The sequence below is a fragment of the Aedes aegypti genome, chromosome 3 (genome assembly GCF_002204515.2).
Source record: "Aedes aegypti strain LVP_AGWG chromosome 3, AaegL5.0 Primary Assembly, whole genome shotgun sequence".
Classification (NCBI taxonomy): domain Eukaryota; kingdom Metazoa; phylum Arthropoda; class Insecta; order Diptera; family Culicidae; genus Aedes; species Aedes aegypti.
In genome coordinates, this window is record NC_035109.1 from 357,562,248 (window position 1) to 357,575,656 (window position 13,409).

The 13,409-nt window shown below is 37.7% G+C and overlaps 1 long non-coding RNA gene across 1 annotated transcript; it reads left to right on the top strand.

Annotated features, from left to right (window-relative positions):
* The first annotated feature begins 2,570 nt into the window (after positions 1–2,570).
* LOC110678791 lies at positions 2,571–3,460 on the top strand. Its single transcript, XR_002501944.1, has 2 exons — positions 2,571–2,809; positions 2,888–3,460. It is a non-coding gene; the product is annotated as an uncharacterized LOC110678791 (long non-coding RNA).
* Positions 3,461–13,409: the final 9,949 nt, after the last annotated feature.

Consider the following 13,409-nt stretch of genomic DNA (forward strand, 5'->3'; position numbering starts at 1 on the left):
CGCAAATCTCATCGGGCGAGGAGGATTGAAACCAGTGCGCCGTCAAAATGTGTCCGTGTTACGCAAATTCAACAACTCAATCGGCCCTTTTGAGAGCCAACAAATGTGTTTTAAAGAGTTGATTGTGTAATATTCCCTGATTTCCATTTTTCAGGGCCACAAAATCAATGAAAAAGAGTTATTTTGAATTAATACATTTGAAAAACAATTCTTCAATATAATCGCCTAAGCTTCTGAATACATGTAAAGTGATTGTATTAACACAAAATAATAACACACAATGTCTATAATAAATCAGAATTGACATGCAACAAATAGTGTGAAAATTAATTGGATTTTTAGCAAAAGAAATGTTTCATAAGTTTGTGACTGTCTCAAGCCAGCAAATAGAAGAAGCTAACGTTATCCAACGTCAACTTGGCGGTCGTATCTCGGAAACAACCTCTTACTTTTTCCATTTGATTTGAAACAAGTGGAATGGGTACCCATGGATCGAACAGGGGAGGAGTTCGAATTTCCTGCTACGATATCGGCAAAGGATTTACCGTGGGTAGATACATTCGAAATAGAAAGATTCGAACGGCTACCCGACGGATTAAAATTTGTTTGTGAATGAGCATGATTATGATCTTCCTGATGGGTATGATTCATGATCAAGCGATCGTTAACTGAAAAATGAGCATTGTTCGATACTCTACCAGGCAAATTCCGGAAACGACCGTTATCGTAACGGATATTATCTTTCATCTGCCTGGCACGAGCCTCAATGACCTTTTTGCGTGAAGGACAATTCCAAAAATTGGACTTATGGTTAGCCCCGCAATTACAACATATGAATTTGGTGGTATCTTCCTTCACTGGACAGACGTCTTTGGCGTGAGAAGAACCTCCGCAAATCATGCATTTAGCATCCATGCGACAATTTTTTGTACCATGACCCCACTTTTGGCACCGACGGCACTGAGTGGGGTTCTGGTAATTTCCTCCAGGTTTCTGGAAATGTTCCCATGTCACACGGACATCAAACAAAAGTTTTGCTTTTTCTAAAGCTTTAATATTATTTAGTTCTTTTTTGTTAAAGTGAACTAAATAAAATTCTTGAGAAAGCCCTTTTCGAACAATGCCAGATTGGGTTCTCTTTTTCATAATGATTACTTGGACTGGGGAAAATCCAAGTAAATCATTTATTCCATTTTTGATCTCTTCAGGTGATTTATAGTCACTTGAGAGACCTTTCAAGACAACTTTGAACAAACGTTCAGTTTTGTCGTCATAAGTAAAAAATTTGTGCTTCTTCTCTTCAAGATGTTTGAGAAGAAGCTCACGATCTTTAAGAGTTTCCGGCAAAACGCGACAGTCTCCTTTCTTTGCGATTTGGAAGGAGACCTTGATTCCCCTAATGGAGTTCAAGATCTCCTGCCTAAATCCCCCAAATTCGGAACAACTGACCACGATAGGCGGCACTCTTTGCTTCCTCACTTGAATCAAAGAGCCTGGGCTAGAGGTTGCTTCGATTTGGTGTTCGGAAAATTTGTCTAGAGCATCGAACTGATTGCTCATTTCGATACAATTATTCATTTCACCCTTGGAAGAAAGCTCGCATTCCGGGGAAACGTCCTTTCTTCCATTCTTGCCACGTGTAGTGACAGTTTTAAAACCCACTTTTTTGGAAGGAAGTAGTGAATTCAGAGATTCACCCTTCCTTTTGTTTGTTGTTGATACCATGTTTAATTAATAAACGAAAGAAGACGTGACCTTCGAAAGGTTTTTTCCCAAGACGGTGTCCAAGAAGGATTACCACCGCTAGCTTTCGCCAACGGGTCCAACGAAAAATCGAAGGCACGGGTCCAAACAAGGATCGTAAAGGGATCAATAGTAGAAAAATAGTACTGAAAAGTACTGTTTTAGTAGCACTGAAAAGTACCGTTTTTAATTTTAGCACTGAAAAGTACTGTTTTTGTAGCACTGAAAAGTACTGTTTTATTGCTTTAGGTAGTTTTTAAGAAAACTTCCAAGAGCAGAGAGAATTCGTGTACGCACAGCACGAAGGTACGATGCGCACTGTATACCAACGCATAACAAACATCACCGACTCGGGAACTGGCTAGGTGTGAGTAAGTCCGCACCCGTCTGCTCGGGAGAACATGTCAAAATAAGTAGCAACAAGCTCCGAGTAACCGAGCAAGGTGTGATTTATTATGGTTTTGACAGACAAATTAATTGTATAACCATCATATCGACAGTAAACTACTAGTTTGTGGTCAAATGCCCTTGAAAACCATAAATCTCGGAGGGGAAGAAGCTTTTTTCCCAAAAGCACAATATGACTCTGAACAGCTCCGAACACGTTCGTGAATCACTTTTAGCTTCAGTTACTCGGGAGCCGACAGATGCGAGTAAACCAGCGCTCTGACGCTCGGGAGCGTTTGGTTTTGTTTTTGTTCCAGTTCAGAAGAAGTGTTCGCCACTTTCCTTCACTGTTTACGAGCCTACTGAAATACATATGAAACATACAGCGATAGTAATCTTGATGTTAACATTTCTTTGTAAACAAAAAAGTGATATCGTGCTCTCGAAAATTTCGTCGAAATTCAGTTGTTGAAGCAAGGGGAAATGCAATTCCAAGATGTGGAGCAAAATTCAAAGATCCTCAATGCACTATGCACACCATTTTTTTTGTAACTCCATGAATAAGGTTACAGTTTCTTCAATGTGCCGATGGCCTGAAATATAGAAGAAATGTACGAGTATTTCCTGTCTTATCTTACTGAGATTGAGAACCTCTCGCTGCTGGAAAAAGGTGCCATAGGTAAGGTAATATCATCTCTTCGTAAGAAACTAATTTCTATGTTATATCTGCCCTCGGTGTGTCTCGTGAAACTCGAAGATCACCACTGTGGAGCTCGCGATCCCCGGTTTGTAAAAGGCAATGCCCCAGAGCTAGCGGACTTACCGTTCGTTCGTTTGAGAAAGAAACAACTCTCATTCGTAGAGGCCACAAACGACATTATAGAGCCCATCTACGCGATGATGACGATGACGACAGCGGCAGCAGCGCGAAGTGCAAGATGCAACGTTGGAAAGCTAACGATGATCATTTAAACGACCATTAGATCACGACTTGGATCGAAAATGTCCGGGGAACCAGCAACTGGACTGCTTCGGTCGAATCGAAAGCATATCTGATCTTTGCCAATCTAGCTACTCCACTGCACAGTGGTTCAAAGAATAATTCTCTGAACGAATCGTTCTATAGATGCTTTTTGCAAAAACGGATTTGTGAACAGACTGGAGTAATAAGAATAATTCTGATGCTGATAATGATGAAATGGGTGACATGTTCTTGTATTGAGGCAGATTATGAAGATCATTAAAAAATAGTTGTGTTTGTTTCTCCAACAATTGTTTATAAGTATAAAGCAGGAAATATACTGAATACATAAGTTAAACTGAAATAAAACTAAATACACTATTTAGTTGGGAGATCGAGGGTTTTGTACGACATTTCTCCTAGTCTGAAGCACTGTACACAGTGAGGTGCATTCTGCAGCAGTGCAGTGTGTCTCCTCTATGGGCTGCCCTGCACCGTAGAAGCTACTTTCAAATGTTGCATGCGGTGGACACGATTAACATGTTCTCCATCCTGATAACCTCTGCCCGTGTACCGTAAAATTGTTGGGAAAAAGCAGACCAACGTCATGCAAATTGTGTCCAGCCTGTGCCGACAGAGGCCTATAATGCATTAATTACTGACTTTTGCGATCGATAGCAGGATAGACATCTGAACATGCATGTGGGGTGCCTACAATTATGTTACACCGTGAATGATGGCCCTAATTAGATATCGCAGCGGGGAGTGTCGATCGAACCGAGAGATGAGACAGATCAATTTGTATATCAACAGGGGACTTGTTTGCTGATAATAGTAACAAATTTTCGAAGATAATAAATCTTAGAGATTGTTAGTGGAGTCCCAGACAACAAGAAATTGCATGCAGCTACGTCAAAAACGTTTATTTGTGTGACATCACACTTCCACACCACTATATATGAAATTCCTAAACAGAACGATATTTTCTGAGTCAATGTACTCAGAAAATATCGTTTTATACGAGGAATCTCGTAAATAAAACGATTTCATACATAGTAAGTCAAATAAATAGGTAGCAGCTGTCAAATGAACATTGTTATCATAAATTAAATCGTATTTGATTTAAGATAGCAATAAAATATATACATTCGTATTGAATGCCATTTTTCATCGGATATAATATTCTCGTATATCTTCTCCATTTGTGTACGCATAAATCCTTGCTACGATATCTTATATGAAATCTTTGCACTTATAAGCATCGCATAACGCAAAAATTGATTTCGTTATTCGTACAATTAAATTATGGGGCCTTCCTTAGCCGAGTGGTTAGAGTCTGCGGCTACAAAGCAAAACCATGCTAAAGATGTCTGGGTTCAATTTCAGATCGGTCCAGGATCTTTTTGTAATGAAAATTTCCATGACTTTCCTGAGCATAGAATATCATCGTACCTGCCTCACGATATACGAATGCGAAAATGGCAACACTGGCAAAATAAGCTCTCAGTCAATCACTGTGGAAGTGTTCATTGAACACAAAGCTGAGAAGCAAGCTTTGTCTCAGTGAGGACGTAATACCAAGAAGAAGAAGAAGAGTACAATTTAGTTATCTGGGATACCTTATACACTACTGAAGATTATTCTGGGCAATCAGAATATAGAAATTAAATTTTCATTTAGTAAAAAAGGTTATACAATATATGGAACAAGGATTACACTGCCAATAATTGGCTCTTTAGTAGGTACGATTGATTTTGTCCTTTGTTTTGTAATGGTACCGCCGTGCGGGGTGACATTGGGCCTAGGGGGTGACTTTGACCGCCTCTTTCGATGCTTCTCATGGCTAGAATGTACTCCAAAAAACGAATATATGACCATCTATTGGCTATTTGTAACGCATTCTTGAATCTTGACACATTGTTTTCATTATTCTGGCATTAGCTTGCTGTAAAAACATTGGCCCAAAGTCACCCTTATGGACCAATGTCACCCCGCACGACGGTACATCTTGTGAGATATGACAATAGTTTAAATTTTGGAATATTTTTCCATATTCCACACAAAACAAAAATCATTCAATGCATCCAATTTGTACACCGCATAATTTTACATCATGCAACGCTGTTTCACCGCATGATTCCAAAACTTTTCACAAGCGCTCTCGAAACTTTATGATTAATGATGATTACACAGATTCATCCTTCTTTCTGCACTCGAATCTCAATTTGCAACGCAAAAGAACATAACAAGAAATTGAATACTTCTTCGCCCGAAGCAGCAACATATCGAAGCGCAGCTCTTCGGATGAGCTCAGTTCCAAACCGACAATTTTGCATGTTGAATGGATCGAAGTGGATATGCAGCAATGAAGGAAGAAAAAAAAATAACCAGCCAACCAACAGAATAATCTCTCTTCGAACACGACGGTAATCCATCATCCCGAAGAAGACTCGACTGGTTCCCAATAACTGCTGCAATTGTAGCCTTGCATAATGGTCGAGTTTCATACAAAGAAGTGGCCAAACCTACCAAAAATGATTTTGAGATTTTTATATCCATCTGTCCCCATCAAAAACCATCTTTATGTTAGAGCTTTTTGTAAAAGTGTAATATTTTACATACCTTTTTAAGACAATTTTTGAACTTAAGTTATTTACTCGTCATACACATTTTGATTAAATTTATTCCAATGGAACTCTAATTTGTGTTATCATTCAAGTTTGAATGCACTTAAAATCAAATCAAGTATTTTTTCTCACTCTTTACGAAACCATAAAAATGCCAAATAGCATATTTCTTCAATTAAAGAGTAAAAATTAGTTTTGTCCAATTTTCACCTTTATCCGCCCATTGTATACCATGGCGAGAAATCAATGCAGTTTCCTTTGCGGATCGATCGCAAAGGAAAGTTTTGGCGAATTTACGACTTCGGCAAATTTACCAACAAAATAAGTTGGTGACTGCCAATAAAAAGCGCATAATAATGCTTTCCTAGAATGGGGCACACGGCGCATACATGTTTGCTTGTTTGTTTTCCCGTTTTTGGGATATTTGCTAGAGATATTGATGATTCTATTACATACTGCCGGGGCGTCATCCAATATCTTTTCGCCTGGGTTCTGTTTTCTTGACTTCAATTGGTTGCTCCATTTGTTACTGCGGGAGAAAAAGTGAAAGAACTGGACGAAGAAGGCAGCGTTGCCTGATTTCTAGTTTTGTGGTCTACTTTCTATGCATTGGCAGGCTAATATTGGATAGGAGCTATCCATAAACCACGTGGCTCTTTTTATTTGGTTTTTAAATGATCCTTTTACCCAAAACGAATTTCGAAAGAAAAATCTTTTATTGTCAAGTTTTGAGTTCAACAACAATATCTATAATCGTTACCAGTGATCTTTGACTGGTTACTTTAGTAAGATTCCGAACAAGTTTGATTTATATTTTACCTATATTATAGTACAGCGTTATCTAAGAGTTATTTGAAGTACAGATCATCAGATCTACAAACGTAATGAGTAGCCTTCCTTAGCCGAGTGGTTAGAGTCCGCGGCTACAAAGCAAAGCCATGCTGAAGGTGTCTGGGTTCGATTCCCGATCGGTCCAGGATCTTTTCGTAAAGGAAATTTCCTTGACTTCCCTGGGCCTTGAGTATCATCGTACCTGCCACACGATATACGAATGCGAAAATGGCAACTTTGGCAAGGAAAGCTCTCAGTTAATAACTCTGGAAGTGCTCATAAGAACACTAAGCTGAGTAGCCGGCTCGGTCCCAGTGGAGACGTTAATGCCAAGAAGAAGAAGAAGAAGAAGAAGAACATACTAAACGAATATACCAAAGCCTCAAATGGACACAAATTTCATTCACGTAATTTTACGCAAATATCGTTACGTACATAGAATGTACGTTATTGGCGGCCTCTATGTATCTATGAGATCACCAAAATTCTTCTTTAGCCAAATATTTGGCATCACTGCAAAAGTGTTGCAAGAACTGCTTTGTTTTCTTCAAATGTGATATTCTTCAGAAAATTGCCAACACTTCCTTCTGCGCTGACAAATTCGGAAGCAGACAATTTATTATCGGTTCTTATCCTCCAGTTTTGATTCTTGGCCAAAAGAGAAAAAGAAAGCAAAAAAAAACAGAGCATCGCTTTCTTCCCGGCTGCTCCTTTCAATGGCCCAGCATGGCAAGTAATCTTACTGCAATTTATTATCCTGCCGTTTATAGTTTCCTTACGGTGCGTATTTGTTTTTGCTGTCTCGCCAGAACATGGTCACAATGAGCCTCGATAGCAGCATAATAGCATCGTCGTCGTCGTCGTCTTCGTTATATACCACAACAGCAAACCCAAGTTTGGTATCATAAATCAAAAATCCATACGGTGTGTTTGCTGTTTGCTTTTTTCCGTTCTTGTCCCGAGCTCTCGTTGCCTCCTTCCGTATTGCGAAGCGATGCACATAGGAGAGATTTGGATCAAACGTGGCCAACATAATTTTCTGGCGTAAATGTTTTTCTTATTGCATAATATTGACTGAAATACAGTTTAGCTTAATTAGAATAATTGAAGGACAACTATCAGTGCAAAATTGTGCCGCAGAGTTAATTTTTGATATCCAATAGTTTGAGTATTCTTGCACCAGATGAGAATTAGTTATGTTCGGTAAAATTAGTAAGCTTTAAGAACATGCATTTTAATTGATTAGAGGTTTATGGTTATTAAAAGTGACACTAAAAATATGCGAAAAATAGTTAAAAAAATATAAAATTTTATGAAATTTCAAGGGTAGATATAGTGTCGTAGCGTGCGGTTGGCCAGGTTGGCACCCGCCAAGGGCGCCAGCCTTCAGGGGGCGCCAAAATGCGTGACGAACTTGGCAAAATATTGAAAGATACATTTTTAAAGAAGGCACTCTCCTAGTCACTACTGTTTCAACAAAAATCGTCGAATAAAAATTAAAAGTTGAAACAGTTCCTGTACCACTTTTAACAATATATGTTGGAAGTATCAATAAAAAAACGTTGTAATAAATAAAAGTTAAGTCAATTAAAAATTCATGAAAGACATTTTTGTACTAATAAAATTATTTGAAAACTTCAAAATCTTAGCAATGATGTGTAGATTACTTTACACATGGTCTTTGTGGTTCAAATTAGAAAAAAATAACTTAATCATTAATTAAATGAATGTTTAGACTACTTAGGGCTACCCCCGAGGATAACTTAAAAAAGCTTACAAGGGAAGGTCACGATGGTGTTACACGGGGTTTTCAACCGGACTATTTTTGTTAGATTCTACATGTCGAAATATGAAAAACCCCAAAGCCTTTCGGGTGATGGACCAGTGGTGTAGCCAGGAGGGGCTCAGAAAGGGTCGATTTTGTACGAATATAAAATTATTGAGTCAATTGAAAATTTGTCAAAACAGATTTTTCTCAGTATTTATTATGATTGTAATGAACAAAATTGACATTAATGTATGTTTGTAATGTATTTTTATGCCATTGGCGTAACTCGAGTTGCCACGAGTACCCTGGCTCCATCCCGTACTAATTTTGGTACTAAAAAGTGAAAAAATAGTAAATAGTACAAAAAATTAGTTTCGGCTCCGTAGAGGGTTAAACGCGATTGAGCCTCAAATAAATCACATTGCGTAAGGAGTAACTCATCAATATTCAATTCTTTTCCCTATAAGCCTGCATAGCTTTGTAGTATTTGATGCGATTGTTTCAACTGGCAATGAATAACACTCTGGACGGTGTATTATGTGCTTTTTAGCCTTTAATCTAGTGAAAATTTCAATACTTACTCTCGTAAACATTTTTCTACGAATCTTTCAGAAAGATTTTCCGGAATATTTCAGAAAATTGATCATTTTTCAAAAATACTTCAGAATTTTGTTACAGAATGTTTTTCCCCGGGATATTAGTTAGAATCCAAATTAAAGATTGTATTAACCTATGAAGGCACAAATCTTACGAAGGAGCAACGAACAGCAATGCAAATTTTATATCAGCTTTGTGTACCAACAGAAAGCTAACGTTAAGAAAATTGGGAGATTAACATATCTATTACTATTTCAGTTTAGTATTTTTTAAAACGTGAGTATGGGTAGGAATTCAGCTTTGTGACGCTAGATTTTGTTTCACTTTAAAACAATAGGATCCCAAAGAATTATTAGAGAATATCTAAGGTATAATTTTTACAAAATATATCAACCATGTCTTTTCCGCGGCTTTGATCGACTATATCTATATGAAAAAAAAAACGTTTTTTATATAAAGTGGCTAAATTTTTCGAAACCAGTATAAAAAATGGAATGTTTTTCATTAGTCAATTAATTGTTTATCAATAGTTTTACTCTGGGAGGGAGGCACCGATACTACACACGAAATTGGATACAATTGTTTTCCAAATTGCAAGATAACTCCAGTTTGCCGTCGAGAATCAAGGCAGGCTTAGTGAAAATCGCTAGTTTTCATTTGTTGTGTACCTTCGATCTTTCTGGACAAACATTGAAAAAGGGCCACAGTTTTCTATGCGTTTAATTTTCAGTTTTAATGAAAACAGTAAAAAGAGCCTCATTCCAATACGTTACATTCAATTAAAATAAACGTGACGTTACTTTTGAATGTGCATGAATTGATTCTAATTCGATTTTTGCTACTTTTGATGGAATGCAAAAATATGCTTAGGCTAATTACGCGCTTTTATCATGTTTGTCCATTGTTTGTGTGACAGTTCGTGACAGCAAAATCTCGGCTCACTGTGACGTAGAGAAATTTTGTATTGGTTTCTCCCTCCCAGGCTTTACCATTGGAACAGTTACTTGGCTGTTGAATTGATCTGATGAGTTTGGAATCATATTCTAATTACTACTTCATGCATGAACTACCATGGTATTCATCTTATACAACATTATCGTTCTGACAATATTTCAGGCGGTTTTTAGACAGAATTTTTAACAGCTGGACAGCGTTATCACGAGACTTTGGGCCAAATTTCCATAGAATTGAGTTCAAAATTCGGATAAAGAGTTTAGTTCAATTCTCACACAATCCAGAACTGATTCATCAGGAAGTTGATTAACATTCAAATGAAAACATGGGTGCAAAGTCATAATATTGAGTATTATTCTGGGCAAGATAATTAGGGAAAGTGTACCAGTTATGGCCATAGTGGTTCCCTATTTGGCCATATGCAAAATTTGGATAACTTTTACATTTTTAATCTTTCTGAATGTTTAAACATCAAGATTTATCCTTTATTTTATTGCTAAAACACAAAAGATTTTTCAAAATGTGAAGGCATTCAAGATATCACGTATGGCGAAATAGGGAACCACTATGGCCATAACTGGTACACTTACCCTATTTTCATTTCTGCAAAAAAAAAAGGTTCATATTTGGTTTACGAAAAAAAGAAAAATTACTTATCTCTAGTAACATTTCCAGAAAGTATGCGTTAAATATTGACAGAAAGTGCCTTTACATTTGATGGTGCCTTTCTTAAAATAAAGCTTCTATTTCTATTATATGAGGACTTCCTTAGTCTAGCGGTGACGTCCGCAGGTACTAAGCAAAACCATGCTGAGGTTATCTCAGTTCTGTTCTCGAACGGTTCTAGTACACAATACTGAACAAGGTCTTACCTCAACTGTTGAGGTCGAAATACGCGTAAAAGGTATAAAACTCTAGTGGAATTAAATGATACAGCAAAACTTGGGTTTTACTTTTTTCGAGGTATTCAACTTAACAGATCAAAGATTATTTATAACAAAAAAAAAATCCCGTCGATTTTTTTTATTTTTGTGAAAATTTTCTTAAAAATAAAACTTAAGTCACTGACAACTATTGTTGAAATTATTGGACGTTTGCCATTACACTGCCATTAAAAATGTTTCGATTTTTATAAAATTATTAGGAAGAAAGTTTATGAAACCATCGCTAAATAAATGGTTCAGCAATGTCTTCAAACATTTCTTAGAAGTATGCACTTCACTAAAAAGGTATTGTTCAATACATCCGTTCAATCTTGCAGCTATATGAACAGGAAACATAACATCCGGGCTATCGATCAGTTCTCCTGAAAATAAAATTCGAAACATTTTGTATGCCTTTTTTTTCAGAATATAACCCAATTATTATACATCGCAGGCAGTCGAATTTGTAATATATTGCTTGAGGATTTTGACAAACAAATTTTAAAGAAATCGCGCTAGAATTTTAGTAAGAATGTTCAAAACATCTTTTGTAAAATGAAAGAAAAAAACTAGATCGTTGAATAAGGGGCGCTCAACTGGCAGTTCGCCAAGGGCGCCATGAAGCCACGCTACGGCTCTGGGTAGATAACATCCTCGAATTTCACACTGTGTTGGAAACTTTGCCAGATCTTGCCGTATAAGGTAACTTTTTCAATATTAAAGTTGATTAAGGATGGCATGTAAGTTCACATTTATGGATAATATAAGATTGGACTTTATCCATTAACAAAAACAGTGCTGAAAAGCGCAACTTTTCAGCACTGTTTCATTATAGTAATGCAAAGAAGTGGTTTTCAATTATGTTTCAAAAGTTGGCAAATCAATATTTGAGTGCATCCGTCGAATTTCTCTGGATTTCTCAAAGACGCATATAACTAGCTTATGATTCTGTATCGCCCAGGATCAAAATTGTTTTTATTAAAATTGTAAGTTCTGGCTACGAAATTGTTCAAGTCACTCTTCTGCGCGGTGGGTCGTCGAAGCCATGGGAGATGATGTGCTTTCACAACATTTGGGACATGGTTTTGGCAATTGGACCTACTGATGAATACGGGCGATATGTGTTATGATGACGACGGATTGAATGCCGTTTCTGCGTCGCATCTTGAAGGTAAATCAGCAGAAGATTTTTCGGATTATGGGTTTGTTTACCGTTGCATACACATCCTCTTGAGATTTACTCACCGTAGCAGCCCGATTTGAGATTCGAGGAGTAGCAGAGCCCTGAAATAGGCTCTATTCATCAATCGCCCCACGGGGTCTTTCGCTGCAATGTTTGCGTATTTTTTCTTCTCTCGTCATCTCTTATCGAAAAATCAACATCTTCCGGTATTCGGCAGTCAAGGGTCCAACAACGAGGTTTGTGCTGGGGGGATGTAATAAATAAAACTGTTTTATTTGGATTACACTCGTGACTTTCGCTTGTCAACCAACAAAACAAGAATTTAGTATCGATTGTGTTGTTTTACGTAAAAGACGATTGGATGTATCAGATAAAAGCATCTGCATGCTTCTAATATACCTCATGATTTAATTACCTTTAAGTTTTGATTCAAAACACAAATTGCAACTTAAATCAAAATACACGCAATTAAATAAGTAATATCAGGATATGCAAAATACTTGCAGGAGTTTTTTTTTAATCAGTCAACGAAACGATCGAAAGTGTCGATTCACTTTTGTGAGTGAGTCGCCTATGATTCGCTCACAAAATTTGATGATTTCATCCATCTCTAGTTTACCCTTTCATCTTTCACTTTACATTCAAAACAAAAAAAAATCCACATGAAATCTTTCAATCCGGAAGACATCATCTGCCCGGGAAAGGGAAAAAACAAACGGAATCGAGCAGGAAAAACATTTAAACCACTTCGTGTTGGGCGCCACCAGTGTGGATTCCTGGGCAGCGTTCTTTTGGTCCGGGAAAAGTATTTCAAATTAAAAAACATAAATTTCAATAAATTTACAATAATCTTATGTGAGTGTGTTCTGTTGCGTGGCGAGCGTGTGGCATTTGGTTGGTATTTCCTTGTTGGCTCGTTGTCGTTCCATTTGGCCACCACCAAGCTGCTGTTTTCTCCGTAGTCGTCGTCGTCGTCGTCGTCGCCGGTGCTCATATTTATATTCTGTTTACATAAATTTTCATTCACCGCCAGCATTTGCCATACATTCGGGGTTTTCCATGTGGTGGCCATGGCGCATCCTCTCGCCCAAGTAGAGACAGGCCCCGGGTCCCAGAGTCCGGACCAACCACACTGGCATTTTCCTCGTTTCGGCAGCGAAAAGTAGATTTTCCGCTTTACAGAACTTGTCATTTCGGATGATATTTTAATTTTATGTGCGACTCCTCCCTTTGAGTCCCTATCTTCCATTTTCTCTGCATTTATTGCCTTCGTCCAATTTATACGCTTTATAGTTTTCCAATGTTACAAGATACGGGATGAAAGCGACAGTCAGTGCCGGGCCCTTCCAACCGAGAAAATGTCAACCATTTGGAGTGATTTATTCGCCTTCTTCGTCGGCAAAGACGTTTCCTCTGTAGCCTCAGAACGAATTAG